This window comes from Eleutherodactylus coqui, chromosome 5, assembly GCF_035609145.1.
Source record: "Eleutherodactylus coqui strain aEleCoq1 chromosome 5, aEleCoq1.hap1, whole genome shotgun sequence".
NCBI classification, from domain to species: domain Eukaryota; kingdom Metazoa; phylum Chordata; class Amphibia; order Anura; family Eleutherodactylidae; genus Eleutherodactylus; species Eleutherodactylus coqui.
In genome coordinates this window covers 66,425,321-66,440,940 of record NC_089841.1, presented here as the reverse complement: position 1 = coordinate 66,440,940, position 15,620 = coordinate 66,425,321, and the positions used below count along the sequence as shown (strand labels likewise).

General features: G+C 41.8%; 1 protein-coding gene across 8 annotated transcripts in view; it reads right to left on the bottom strand.

Annotated features, from left to right (window-relative positions):
• The window catches only part of CELF4 (CUGBP Elav-like family member 4), a 1,036,963-nt gene that overhangs the window by 15,049 nt on the left and 1,006,294 nt on the right, over positions 1-15,620 (bottom strand). The window lies entirely within an intron of this gene.

The following is a 15,620-nucleotide window of genomic DNA, read 5'->3' as shown; positions in this document are numbered from 1 at the left end:
ATCACAGCAATCTGTATGCACAGTATGCACTGTGCTCTTGTTAAAACAGTGTCAGTTTCTCTTCTCCGCATATAGAATCATAGAATGCTAGCGTTGGAAGGGACCTCCAGGGTCATCGGGTCCAACCCCCTGCTCAGTGCAGGATTCACTAAATCATCCCAGACAGATGTCTGTCCAGCCTCTGAATACATCCAGGGGGCAAGTTTTTTCAGTGGTCACCCTTAGGGTGGGGCAAGACCCTGTCCCACTAGAAACCAGTGAGGAGGAACACTTCTGGATAAGACAGAGTGGTCACACCCAGGAGGGATCCACTACCAACTCATATTAAAGTAACACCCCCCCACTAAAAATCACATATATAGTTCTGAACATTAATAAAAGCACCCTCTTTTACATCAGGAAACATTCTGATGAACAGGCGCTGCACAGTCAAACAAATGTGAGCCGAATACAACGCTGGGACTCCAACTAACATGTCAAAATGAACAACCTATCGTTCTCTAGCATGGATGGGCTACGACAGCTGATGACCAGTTCCAATGCCAGTACTGTCTAAGGGCTTCTTCAGTCGACCTTGATTTTGTCCCGTTTTGCGGCTGTGAAAATCATGTGAGCAAAACGGGATTAAACAAAACCATTGATTTCAATGGTTTTGTTTTGACTAGCCGGATTCTCGTGCATCAATACTGTGCAATAGCACGGTGTTTGAATAGTCAAAAAAAACCCTGAAAAACACTGCTTCATGTGCTAATACACTGTGCAGTGGTGAGCCTATTAGGGCATGTGGCCATCTGTTTATGCTCTATGAGAAACAGAAAGACAAGATTCGAGGGGGCAAAAGAGCGCAAAAATTGCACCATTGAGCAACAGAAAAACATCAGCTGGTCGTATCAATTCAGATGTCTGTAGCACCATGCTGGTAGCAGGGTCAGAATTGGCGTAAGCAGCATGAACTGATGAACCCTTCCTGTCAAGTCCAACATTTCAGGCTGATGGAGGTGGAGTAATGGAACAGGAAATATCTTTTGGGAACACCCTGGGTGCTCTGATACCTGTGCATGGACGCCGTGATGAATTGCTGTGATTTTAAGGACCAAAAGAGGTTCGACACACTGATAGATGAGGGTCTATAATAAATTATCTATCCAGTATATATCTTTACATATATCCCTCATCTTACTAAAATTATTTATTATGAAGTCAACAATATTTCAATGCTGTCCAAATTTGTTTGCAATGCTTTCTTCATGAAGTGGATGACAACACTGAAGGGCAACCTTGATCATATGCCACCATTACCTCCTCCTTCCCCTAGTATTTCTCTAGTAACCACCACAAAGGTCAGAAATATAAGGTTGTATAGCTGCTATTTAATTTCACAACAGGGACGACTGGGGGATGGACATGTTTTGCCTCTAGAACATTTGACTGACTGTGTAACTACAAATCTATATTATTTTTTAAGAAATAAGCAGTTTAATAGGTTTGTAATGTTCTGAAGTGCCATTGCTTTACTACAGAGCTTGCTTCTTACACGTGTTGTTATAATTTCAGCTGCCCTTTGCCATCATTCGTATAGAGATTGTAGACCAACTCTATTGACCTGTATAGGGAAGCATGCAGATTGCTTTGTAATGGTGATGTAAGGGGAAGGGCTCCATTCTACAGGGGAGTGGCTCTGCCTCTCTGTGAATAGCGGCCACTGCAGTTGAGATAGGCTCCGCCCTCTACAGGGACTTTTGCCAGGGAGATGGGTCCAGCCAGCTGTGCACCATCAAACATGTGAACATCTGGACTGAGGAGGCTGTGCACCAGAATTGTGAAGCATAATGCACCAGACAGCAGGGAGAGCCAATAGAATAAGCCGTGTCAGTGCTATATGAGCCTCCTCCACCCGCCAGTGCCATGGCCTGGGAAAGGATGGCAGAGGAGGGGCGCTGGCTGCTCCAGGTAAATGCCTGGACAGTGGCAAGAAACAGAGAAAAGTGGGAGCACTCTGTAGCACAGTTATGAGATTGTTCCACCCCACTCAATGATGTCATGGCCTGAGGACGGCTTTGTGCCGGGACTGTTAATGAGGGCTAGGCCCCATCTCTGGGTGAGTTCACAGTGGCCATATTGGCCATATGTAAGGAGGTAAACTTTCTGTGCACAAACAATGCAGAATGGACTGACAGCAGTTGCGACAGCAAAGGGAGCGGGGCAAGCAGCAGTGAATGCCTGTATCCCAATGGTGGAGATATCAGGAAGTAGAAACTGCAAATAAGCTGTAAGCTAGTAGGGGAGGAAGTGCTGGGACTTCGATGCTCAGGTGCAGCGATCTGCAGGCACCGGAGTGAGATTGCACTATGGAGAAAGAATTGCTACAGAGAGGACTAAAAATCTTGGAGCACAATGACTGGAACTGCTGATCGTCTGGACTGGACCGAAACCAGGATGGGTATGGCAGAGGACTTCTACATCCAGTCGAAAGAGAGATGCCACTTGCAAGATTATGTACCTTTTAAGTAAATCATGCCCTCCTATGGAGCGAAAACCCAACATCTATTTAAGTCAAGTTTAAGTTCATTTTGTAGGAAAAAAAAACTGCCTCCATCTGTCACCAATGTGCCATAACCCATCACCAACCTGGTTCAATGGCAACAAGCAGCTGATATTTCTAGAAGTACATGTGTACTTTGGAGAGGGATTTATCATTGCACTTGTGCCAGTTTCCTGTCTTTAAAAGTCACAAATTTTGGTGCATTTTTTTTGTTATTATGGCACACGCCACTTTTCAAGAAAGTTGGATTGGCATGTCAGATTTACTATAATTCACACCAGAAACTGGCATAATTTATGGTGCAAGTCTACTCCAGCTCATAGCTGACATATATTTGATTTCTGGGTCACAGACTGCCATAGGTGTGCCAAGTTTATTAAAAGCAATCTGTCAGCACCTATGATGCCTATAAACTACAGTTATGGGGCTGAAGCGCTGAATCTGGGGACGTGACACTCATACTTATCCTGCCCGCAGTTCCATAGCTCTCTGCTTGCAAAGCCGCCACTGCATGTATCTCACAAGTTACAAATGCTCATGATGACAGGACTACAACTCTCAGTGGGAACACACATGTATATAGTCCGTGGGATGCATGCACCAATGCCTCTGTAGGCAGACAGTGGTGGAATGGTGGGGAGGGTAAGTGTTACATCCCTGGATTTAACACTATGGGCCTGTAGCTAGCCAAGCCAAAATCCTATTGCACACTGATGAGGGGCAAAAACCCCAATCGCAGCTGTCTGTGTATGGTATTTTGACTTGGTTTGCAATTCTCAGTCATTGTTATAAGTCTATAAGGTCTGACATTGACTTGCAGGAATGCTGCCTTCCAATGGGTGGCGCCGCATAGGTATTATTCCACCTTCCCTCTTTGCACCCCTGGATTTAGCGCTTCAGCTTCTATGATCCTATAACTTTATGGGGCTCAGAGCAGTTAACAGGTTCCCTTTAAGAGTTGTGCAAGTCTTAATTAAGGTATGCTCACACATGGCACTTATATTTAGGTGTGTGCTTACAATACACAGTATATGACAGTACGGGCCAAGTGGAGGAGATGTTAAGATATCTGCAGCATAAATTGACTGATGGTGTGGATTTTAAAGTAGCAGCATGTCAAGCTTTGCTGCAGATTGTTGCTGTGGATTTCAGCCATTCAAATGAGCGGGTGAAATTCCCATCAAATCTGCACCAGAATCTGCAGCAGATCAACATGTGGCACATGCAGATTTTGCCTGGGATTCATTGCGGATTTTGCAGCGGATCTGCAACAGTATCCACAGGTGAAAATCCATTATCAATATGGAATGTCAGACGATTGACAGTGGGCAGTGGGGAGGGCCTACCTGACACATTCATAGCGTCAGGAGCCGAACCTAATATGAGCCCATATGGGGAACAGGGGAGAGTATGAACCAAGGAAAGACATCGCTGGCGTCAGCAGGAGTATAAAGTACACGCTGTTTTGGGCAATAATAGCAACATTTGGATATGCTAACATCAGCCTGCTTTTGGAGTACTGTGAGCACAAGACAGGTCCTCTTTAATGATTTTGGCACATCTCAGTGCACCACACTTTATATTAAGATGCTCGTAAGTAACACTTGTCATGTTGAATCAGGGCCTATATCTTATTAATTACATTGAGGATATGCTTCAAATCAACCCACTTATTTTGGTAAAAGTAGAAAGCAATGGCAGATGTGTAAGGGGGATGGTTAGAATGCTGGGTTCACAAAACAAAGGGCCCAAAGTACTCCCATGGTTGATATTTGCAGTGTTATTTATACCAGTAATGATGGTTATTGTGGCAAGATTCTTTATAAAATGCTGACCCCTAGTGGTCTTGTATAGTTATTGTTTTCCTTTCGGGTTTCTATATAGAGTAAATGATCTGCTATGCCATTGATTTCTGTGGGTCACGAGCGGTGTGACATCATTAGAGGTCCTTGAGCTCACTAGGATCCTAGGAGGAGGTCATGCCAGGATGAGTTGAATGCTAGTTGGGTGCTGTCTCAGGCCTCCAGTTAGTCGGTATCTGGCTTGAAGAGAGAAGCCAAGATGCAAGTGGCAAAGAGCTTCCATGTTTTGGGGAATCCCCGTACTGTTATGATTGATGGGTTTTGGAGCCTCCAATGACTGTAGTCACTTGCAAGATCTATGACTATCATTGGCAACTCAGTGACTAACCTGACACTGTGGTATTGCAACAAGGACTTTGTAGAGACACCTGTGAGTTGTTCATATACTGGCATTGCTATTAGTATGGTTCGGCTTAGGAACCACGGCCTTAAGCCAAAAAGGGAGACTGTCAAGGGTAATGCATGTAACAGTTATTAATGGACTGTTTATGAAACTGTTCACGCTGTTTAAAGGCTTGCACCTCTGATAACTCGAAAGCTGTTTGTTAATTCCTGCCTTTTGGTTCGTTAAGGTAACCCTCGAAGCATTATGGCCGGTCCTGTCTCTATTGTATGCCACAAGCCTCTGCCCCTTCGGTTGCATGCTTGTGACCATAACTATTTCCATTCTTATGGGCCTGTGGCCGAGACCCACATAGTAATCCCAAATCCCAATCTCAGGAGGAAAGGAGACCCTCTTCGCTGTTGGCAGTACCCATTAGCACTCAGGAAAAGGCTCAAGTAGGAGAAAGGCCCCTATCCTTGAACCTCATACACCACCCAAGGGCCGCTCCTTTCAGATCCACCCTGAATATTCCTCACTCTGCTATCTAGTTCCAGACACCAGTTCTTTACAGCTACATTAAAAATACTTGAACATCGTGTCCTGAAGCTACAACCAAGTCAATGGCATTCTGTGTATAATAGTTCCTATGCAATAGTGGCTATAAAATCCACTGTCATCATGGCATTACCAAGAACGAGGTGTATGGCGTTCCCTTCCAAGATCCAAGCCGTTCCATGTACTGAGTAAGCAATTTCTCTGCAGGACAACAGCCAAGAGCAAATATTCTGCTCGGTCCGTCTGATGGATTTGGTGTCTTCATAACAAAATTAAAATTTCAGCAAACAAGGGCCGGTACTAAGGCCTGCGCTGAACAAATGACAACTCCAAACTGCTAACTCCTTTTGCTTATTCTTTGCTGTGCGCACCCCATCCGTCTCTCCCCAGATTATATTTTCAGCTGCATTTAATGAAGATCATTTATTAAAGAAATGCTCAGGCCCTGCTCCGGCCTCAGACAGATGCACTCACTAATATGAATCATTTCTTTAAATTGGATTATTTTGATGGAGGATCAGGCTCCTGCATTCTGCAGAACGGGGAGCCGCGGCGACTAGCACAAAATCGTGACAGGGAGGCAGTTTGCGCTCATTAAAAAACAATCTCGTGCTCAGAGCAGGATATAGAGATATGGCATCGTTATCATTTGCAGTCAGCGACACTGCTCGGGCCCCGCTCCGTGCAGTAACTGCTGCGATCCTAGGGAAGGAATAATGAGCACGCACAAAGCTCATTTCACTCTTGTTTACTTAGGCCCATTGTAAAATTTACCGGAACACGTCCACGGGTGTCGACAAAATACATTAGAGACATCTTCTCACTGCTGCTCCATCAATGGAATGATAACATTGAGACTTAATGAACAGTGGGGAATATCTGCCTGCCAGCATTTCACATCTCACAATATGTGCAAGACATTCCTATGAGACAAGTGACAACTTAAAGGCAAACTTCGGTCAAAAATAAAAATGTGGCTATCACATAATATTTGTCTGGGTGGTAGCTTCAATGGAACCTAGCAGCTGAGGTCACCACCTACAGTAAAAAATAAGCTAATAAGTAAGACACAAATAATAATCACTGCTTTACCGCTGCTGAAAAACAGGAAGAATGTGGATAATAGGGGTACTGATGAGCGAACTTTTGAAAAGTTAGATATGGTGGGTTTGCCAAACTTTGGCAACAAGTTTGGTTAGGTCCAAATTAGTTTGAACCGAGCTAGAAATTAAACATACCACCTAAAACTGGTGTATAACACTGTCTAAGAGCCAGAAAAACCTTGTGTAATATTCTTAGTGTGTTATACAGGGCTTTTATGGGTCTTACACAGTGTTATGCACCAGTGTTCAGGGCTAGTGATGAGAAATGGTACAACCATGTTTCGAGTAGAACTTTTCTAAAAGCTCGTTTTGGGTTTGATTCGAAACAGGTATCTACTGGTTTGATTCGGTCAACGGTAATGGAGGGGTTCGGGTTCTGTTTGCTGTTCATATTCTTCAATATTTATTGGAGTAGGGATGTCCTGAATATCTAATGTGGAATAGGGGCAGTCATCTTTTTTCAAGCAGTCATCTTGCCGAAACGTCGCACCTGCGCTTTATAGTAATGGACCACGTTTAATAAAGGCAGCCTAAAGGAAGTCCTAGATGTCTGTCTCGTGATACTATGACCCTTTTCTGTTGCATGTTTTAGAGGTGGCACTCCATGGTCTTATTATTACAGAAACACTGTATTTTTTTCTATTTCACAGTAAGTAGTGTAATCAGGGCTGACATTTAGGGAGGATACATAGGGCACATACTCTGTGAATAGCACCACCCTTGGGGTCTAGGAAGCCTCTACCACCCACCCTCCCCAATGACCTTACAGACTTCCGAGACGAGGACAATTGTTCCTGCAATGGGTGGTCCAGGTGCTCCCACCAACCTTACTCCAGCCTTGCGTGCATTTTAAGGCATATTTTATACTTATATTGGATGATGTAGTATACGGACATCTACGTTGTGCTCTTAAGTCTCTCGCTCTGCACCATGCAGTCTGCTCTAAGTAGATACGCAGATAAGCTCCCCAATTCTGCTGGCAGAAGAGAGAGTTTATCTGTGCATCCCCTGAGAGAAGGCTGCACAGTAGGAGACTTCAAAATGCAAGGCATACCTGGGTGGAAAACAACAAGTGATAAGCGACGGCCCAGTACTCCCACTGGGCTGTGCACCTTCATTTACAAGTGTCTTGGAAAATTTTTTGAACATCTATTACTCAGGTATGTCTTTATCAGCATTGATGGCAAAAGCAGTGTGGGAATGATAGATAATGCACAATGGTAGCACTGCTGTTGGTTAACTGGCCTTAAACTGGTGACATGTTCCCTTTAAGTAAGGTACAAGGCGAAGAATAACATCTGGATATACAAAATTAAATTAGTGAGTTGCTAAAAGTTACAACCTCCACCACATAAGTAAATCCTAAATATATACAGCCCTGCCCCGTATGCCTAGATTAAATTAGTCAAGTAACTACGCCTAGTGAACTGGGGTCAGTACTCGACTCACCCTCACATTTTCATGCTGGCGTTTACATTAGTCAAGTAACTAGACTAGTTTAGAAGAACAAAACTCCAGAAAAATAAAATCCTTTCTTCTACGGCTATTCCACTCGACTATGCCCTGCTGGATGGTCTGTCCTGCCTGTTCATGCATAGAGTTTGCATGGCAAGTTCACAGGAGAGTGGGAAAGGAGAGGGCAACTATGCTGTCTGCTCTACCACTAGGCTCTCCTGTTTACTGTTAATTAGATCAGTGTGTTTAACTGGTCAAATAGACATGTTTTTCTTTACTTGCCTGTCTACTTGAATGACTACTCCACCAATATAAACCAGGCATTCGAGTGTTCCTCCAGTTTGAGGGCGGCTTCAGGTCAGCGTATACATAAATACGTCTACGGGGCCCGTTGTTGCCCAAATACGCAGAAAAATACAGCGTGTGCAAAAAAAGGAGATCAGAGCAAACACATTGAAATCAATGAGTTCTATATCCTGTATTTTGGGCATGCGGTTTTTGCATGCAAATATGTCCGCCTGAAGAAGCCCTTGGAGAATGTTCTTGTCAAGGTATTCCCTGCTCTGTGTACCCCAACAATTGCTATAATGAAGGATCTGTGAATGATACTTGTCAGAACAATTTTGGCTCTTCCATTTCTCATGGCTTCATTGGGGAAAGGAGTTGATGAAGGGCCGTGGACTATAATACATTCTCATGACCCATCTTCATATCTCTCAAGTTGAGAGGGTGACAGAAGCTGAATAGATGGCAAATGAAGGTCAGTGCTTTGGCTATAAGGTGGAGAGCCCATATGATAATACTGAGCTTTAATACCAAAGGAGCAAGAGGTATTTTCATGGGGACAAAAGTAGAGTAGGTCTTCTGATATTGTAACTTCAATCAATGATAAGTTAGTGGAGGAATACAATATTGCAAAAAAATTTTTTAATTGATAAAAATGATAGGGGATCATATGCAGAATTTTCCTTCAAGGGGATTGTCTGGGGAGGCTAAATAGTTACCTGGACCTGCAGTGTTGGAAGTTCCATTTCCAGCATGATTCGAACACCGGGTCACGTCGTATGCCACTCTCACCATGTCCATCACGGTATCAAGCCTGCTTCCTTCTCTGTGTCTGCATCAGATGTGGCAGAGAAGAAGGCTGGCTCAATTATTAAGATGAGCTGAACAGCCAACCCCCTTGATGATGTGACAGGCACAGAAAGAGGTACCATGTGACCCAGTGTTGGAACCCCGGAGCTGGAAGTAGAGGTTCCAACACCGCAGGACATTATAGGTATTTAGGTGCGCTAGACAAACCTTTTAAGATGGATTTTGGGCAGAATTCTTCTTTAAGGATCCATCACCTTGCTTACATTTTGCATAAAAGTAAAGAATGAACATATAAACATTAAAATAAAGTCGTATACTGCTTTGCGTTCTTACAGCGGGCCAAATGTAATTGATTAAAAAAAAGAGCTTGCAGTATAACACAATGCATGGCAGAGCAAAAATAATTTAGAAGTGAAATGTATTTATCTTATGAAAAAACGGATAGTCCCAATTTCAAGGACTATTAAGTTTTTTTGTACATGATTTTGCTATGAATTCTCCATTCTTTATTCTAATGTACATGGTTTTTACACTACTCTGTGTACTTTGTCATTTCACTATAGGCAGAAGACACCACGCATTTATATCAGAAAATCAACAGGGGCAGACAGCCTGCGCGATTTCTGGAGCTTAGAACATCCAGAGATTGCGCTCCAGCTGAGATTTTCATTTTCAGGGATAAAGTTCTCATAGTAAATCTCTTAGTTTTTGTTTCCTTATGAAGAAATATAGCTTCATGGTTGAACATTAATACAAAAACACAAAGAAAAAAATGCTCTGTACACACAACCAGGAAATCAACTGCGGGGAATTGTATTTCCCTAAAGCAGCTCCTCTTCCTAACACTTGCTACAAAGATAATTTGTAATTATCTATCTATCTTTCTATCTATCTATCTCTCTCATATCTATCCCATATCTATCTCATATCTATCTCTCATAGCTATCTATCTATCTATCTATCTATCTATCTCATATCTCTCTATCTATCTTATCTATCTCTCTATCTATCTTATCTCTATCTCTCTATCTATCTCATATCTATCTATCTATCTATCTATCTATCTATCTATCTATCTATCTATCTATCTATCTATCTATCTATCTATCATACCTGTCTCATATCATACCTGTCTCATATCATACCTGTCTCATATCATACCTGTCTCATATCTATCTATCTATCTATCTTATTTGTCTCATATCTATCTATTTATCTATCTATCCCTCATATCTATCCCTCATATCAATCCCTCATATCTATCCTATCTGTCTCATATCTATCTATCTCATATCTATCTATCTCATATCTATCTATCTATCTATCTATCTATCTATCTATCTATCTATCTATCTATCTATCTATTTATCTATCTATCTATTCTTTCTTTCTCCTATCTATCATCTATCTAAAATCTATAAATCTAATATCTATCTATCTCATATCTATCTATCTATCTATTCTATATATCCACCCATCCATCCATCCATCAATCCATCCATCGGCATAACTTGAAGCTTCTGGTCCCCCATGCAAAATCTGTAACAGGCCCCCCCTATATGGAGAAGAGAGGCCTTATGGGCCCCTATAGATACGCCCCTGTATCTATCTATCTATCTATCTATCTATCTATCTATCTATCTATCTATCTATCTATCTATCATCTATCATATCTATTTATCTATCTATCTCTCTATATATCTCTCTCTCACATCCATCTATCATCTATCATATCTATTTATCTATCTATCTCTCTATATATCTCTCTCTCATATCCATCTATCTATCTATCATATCTATTTATCTGTCTATCTCTCTCATATCTATCTATTTATCTGTCTATCTCTCTCATATCTATCTATCTATCTCATATCTATCTATCTATCTATCTATCTATCTCAGATCTATCTCTTTAATTACACATTACAATAGAAAACATGCTACAGTTATAAATCTAACTAGAGAAATCCGTTCTCAAAAACTGAGTCACTGTACGTTTTGAAAGGTGGAAGACAACCCTTAAGGGTGTACCATATTTTGTATGATGGGAGAGACTGCGCAATGCACATACAAACATGTTCTTCACTACTTACAGTTCCATGGGTAACAAAAAAAGAGTAATAGTTGAAAACATACTTATGTGACCTCCATACAGTTCATGTTTTAGTCATAACTGAACTGCCTTTGGCATTAAATAAATACAACACATCACCAAAATCCCACTTGATTAATTCTGGGAAGGTCCAGAGTGAGATGAATGCAGCTAAAGCAGGAAATCCATCGAGGAAAACATGCTGCAGTCTGCAAGAGGACTGCAAATTGCTAGAAAAGTTATTTTTGAGCAAGCTAACAACTCAGAAGATAAAGCTAAGGAGTAATAGTTTAAAACTAACAAATGATGAAGCCCTGGAGGAGCCAGTTCAGAGAGTGAAGTCCCAATCTAATTGATTTTATGGTCACCTTGAAAACAGCTACCTAACCACAATCCGCATGCAACATGACGAAGCTTAAAGGGGTTATCCCACTTCTAGCTGTTGTCACACAGCTTCATACACTGCACAGTGGCCCAGGTTGGTACTGCAGACTGAATCCTATTGAAGTGAATAGGACTTGGCCTGCAGTACCAACCTGGGCCACTACACAATGTACAGAGCTGTCTGGAAACAGCTAGAAGTGAGACCACCCCTATAAAGAATCCACAGTGTAAGGACTCACACACATGGCTATAATGTCATGTTTAGTTCAAGCAGTTTGCACAACCAAAGGTAACAATCCACAGAGAAACAGACAGGATGGAATCAATAACCAAAAATACAGGTTAAACTACCAAAGGATAGCATAAAAAAGTATGGCAAAGTATAGGGAACTATACAAATGAATTCGCCAGAACCACCTGAACCGGTCTGATCCCTCAAGTGGAGCACCTGTCCCAAAAAAGCAACCCCACAATGAGAGAGAAACCGCATGCATATCCGATACTAACAGGCGATAACTGCGCCGAACACTAAACCTCCGTACCTAACTAATCTAAATCCTGTCTGAAAGCCTTATAATGTAATACTAAAACAACAGACTGCTGAAAGGGGTTGTGTCACTACCAAAAAAACATTTCTAACAGCTGGGCCTGGTATAAAATAAGAAAAGGAGTATACTCACCTCTTTTAGCCCCGCTGGACACAGCTGAGTGACTCCTATAGCCCCGGCTCCTGGTGTGTACATCCAGTGGAAGTCAGATGACCACTGTGGCTAATCAGAGGCTGTAGCATCACCATCAGAACTCTTGGCATCATCACTCACATCCTTGGTGCTATGATGCCAGTGGTTCTGGACAGTGAATCTGTGGCCTCTGATTGACCACAGCAGTCACCTGACTCCCTTCGGATATACATGCCGGAAGATGGACAAGGCCACAGGAGCCACTCTACTGTGTCCCGCAGGGCTGAAGAGAAGCAAGTATACTGTCTTTTTTATTATATAACATACCCAACTGTTAGAAACTTTTTTAGTAGTGATGAAACTCCTTTAAATAGTAAAAACTCTGGCTTAGCAAGTAGTCAGAATACAAACAGTATAACTGGCACCTAGAACCAAGGGACCAATTTATATTCTTTACAATTACATCTGATAGGCTGACTGGGTTAACAGACAACCAAGTCAGCCTTTCAGCGCTAGCACTTGAGGGAGATTTTACTCACTTGTGCCCAGTCGTAAATGACAGCATGGATACGCCACTCAGCACATCACATGGTCCAGGTGCTGATGTCACCTCGGACCCATCCTGGATCCTGAAAGTCATAGCACCATTGACACCATGACACATATTACGGCTTTATGTAAAGGTGCCCATACATCTTCAATAGCCATCAGCCGAATGTTTGTTCAGGCTGCCAGCTATTTCTCCCGGTTTCCCCCATACATATGATTGTTCGGTTGGATGAAATGTTGATGTGCTATGCATGGGGACAGTGGAAAAAGCCAAAGTCAAACTTGCGCCATCCTTCTTTCTCCTAACATCATCTGTCGAGGGAAAGTTGGGATGCCTCCATACACATGCGACAGCTGTCTGGTCCTGCTGAAACTGGTGGGTTTGGATACCTTTTGTTAACGTGTATGGGAGCCTTAAGTTATGGGTTGAACAATTAAAATCCTGATTAAATCCAATAAAACATGAAAAAGTCAGAGAACGTCACTTCCCTTCCTCCGCATAAAAGTGAATGGGATGGAAGATCCTCAAGCTCAAATACGACGGTAACAAGTGAAGTGGAGAAGCATGAAATGATTGTAATTTTTTTTTACTAATTTTAAAATTGGAAATGGCTAATTTTTTATTTAAAAGACAAACTGGTACAATTAGTTACGAATGAAATATTATTACCGTATATAAGGGAACTAACGGATCAATAATAGTAAATAATGAAGACCTTGAGTATCTCAGTTGTATTTTCTTTAAGGCTTTACAAACTGTGAATGGGTTAAGAAACTAACAAGAGATAATGCCATAGAAGGAGAACTTGTGTTCATCACTTAGGCTCAAATTAGCAGCCCAGATTCCCTCATCCATCTTCTCCAAACTGCACACAGTGCTGACTCGAACTCAAACACAGTTATATTTAAAGAATCTATCATGTCAGCTGTGATTTAGATGGTGGATTTCTTAATTGTCTTCCTTTATTTCTCCATATGTCTTTTTCAAGGCGTTAGCTGTTCCCGGCGCTGTCTTAAAGCAGCAATCTGAATTTCCTGAGAGCCTGGGTCCATCATTCTTTAATGTTATTTAAAGTGTCATTTAAAGGAAGAGAAATGTACTGTCACCAAAACAGCCTCCTAGCATTTTGTTTTCTGAAAGAAAAGCTTAGTACGCAGATTTGTAAGTTAATAACCCCCTCCTTCAATCCCAACCAGCTAAAAGGGCAATAAGCAACTCACAATAAACAGTTTATATGAATGGGGTGACACCTTCTACTAATTTCATTTTGGCCAATTCCTGGTCATCAAAAAAAAAGTTAGATTTTCATTTCCTAGTTCCATTAGTGGTAATATGGAGATCAGAATCCAAATGGTGGTGCCAGAAATCACAATGTCACAAAGTAGAGCAAATATCTTTAGCACCAGCAGCTGCTCTCCCAAGTAGAAACAATACCCTTCCTGACTCATATCTATAGGAGTCTGACTAGCCATGCCCAAAATCTGCTATACACTGATGAGGGGGTAATCACCCCAAAACAGTCTGTCTGTGCATGGTTATCTTTTCCTTCTGGAGAAGACTTCGTCTTTGGCTCATAATTTCCAGTCATTGTTACAAAGCCTGTTAAAAAGTCTGACACTGAATTGGAGGAATGCTGACTTCCAATAGGTGGTGCTGAAGAGGTATTGTTCCATCTTTTTATTTGCATATTTCCTAGAGGAGCATGCATAAGTCTCCTCACACCTTGTAGGTGCTCTCCCTAAGGTGAAATGATACCTGTAGTGACCAACAGCAGCAGTCTAAATGGTTAACTGACCACCAACAGGGAATCCAAAGAGCAGAAAAACTCAAACCATTGGCTTGGAAAAAATGTGTGGTTGACATTTTGCCATTGTTCATGTTATTGTGTCTTTTGATGCACTAAAAAAGGGGCATATATTGGATATTTCTGTTGCATCTGCTCTTTGTAATTGCTGTGCTACTCATAAACCCTTCTTCAGGGTTAACAAGTAGATATAATGCATTATATCAGCATAATCTGTGATCATGTGAGATCTCACACCCCGGAACCTCCACAATTGATCACCACGAGCCACAATACATAACCCCTTTGTATCACTGTAAACATAACAATGCTGTTGAAGTACTCAGGAAAGCAGGAGAGGCGGTAATCTATGAAATAAGTGGTCCTGTCTGGTGGTTGTGCGTAGGTAGCGGCAGAATAACATGACTAGAATAGCACATATCTGAGGCAGATTCTGCTCACTAAAGTATATATAAACCGAGTTAGGTTACTTACATAGACACAGCAGGCAGCAGAGAACAATGTGTGAGACTCAGTTGGCACCAAGGGATGCTTTGTTGTGGTCCTAGGCCTATAGATTGTTAAGTTCCAATGATTTATGTTGGAGGTGTGATGTAGGCCCAATAGACAAAGTAGCCTTGGCTCCCCATGGATCTTACATATTATTTCAAGCAACCTCTTAAAATTAACTTTGCCAAAGGCTGCTCTTCCATATAGGTAAGACACCAAAATTATAAATGGTACATGGTAAGTGGGGAGACCTACTAGACAATTTGCACTGGGGCCAAAGTGCTTCAAGCTACATCTCCAGTAAATATTTTGGAGTTCAATGGCTGATACTCACTGTACTACAGTCACTATTATGAAAACAAATTTCAGTGAACCTTCAAGAATCTTCCAAAGGAAGACAAGAATTTATCTGGTGGTAAAATAGCGGGTAAAATATTGAAGAGGCTTTTCGCCTGAATGTCTTTTTCTTCCCACAAAAATGTTTGAAATATGCCATTAAAAGATAGAAAAAGTTATGGCTAAAACTTGTCAAGCCTCTTTGTCCCTTCTCTGCCATCAACTCAATGACAATTCTGTCTTGACATAATTTATATGAGCCAGACTGGTTGCTAGGAACCCTAATGAGAAGACCGTTCCTGTTAGGCAGGGGCAGACTGTCAGACACGGTTCAGCTTACCAACTGGA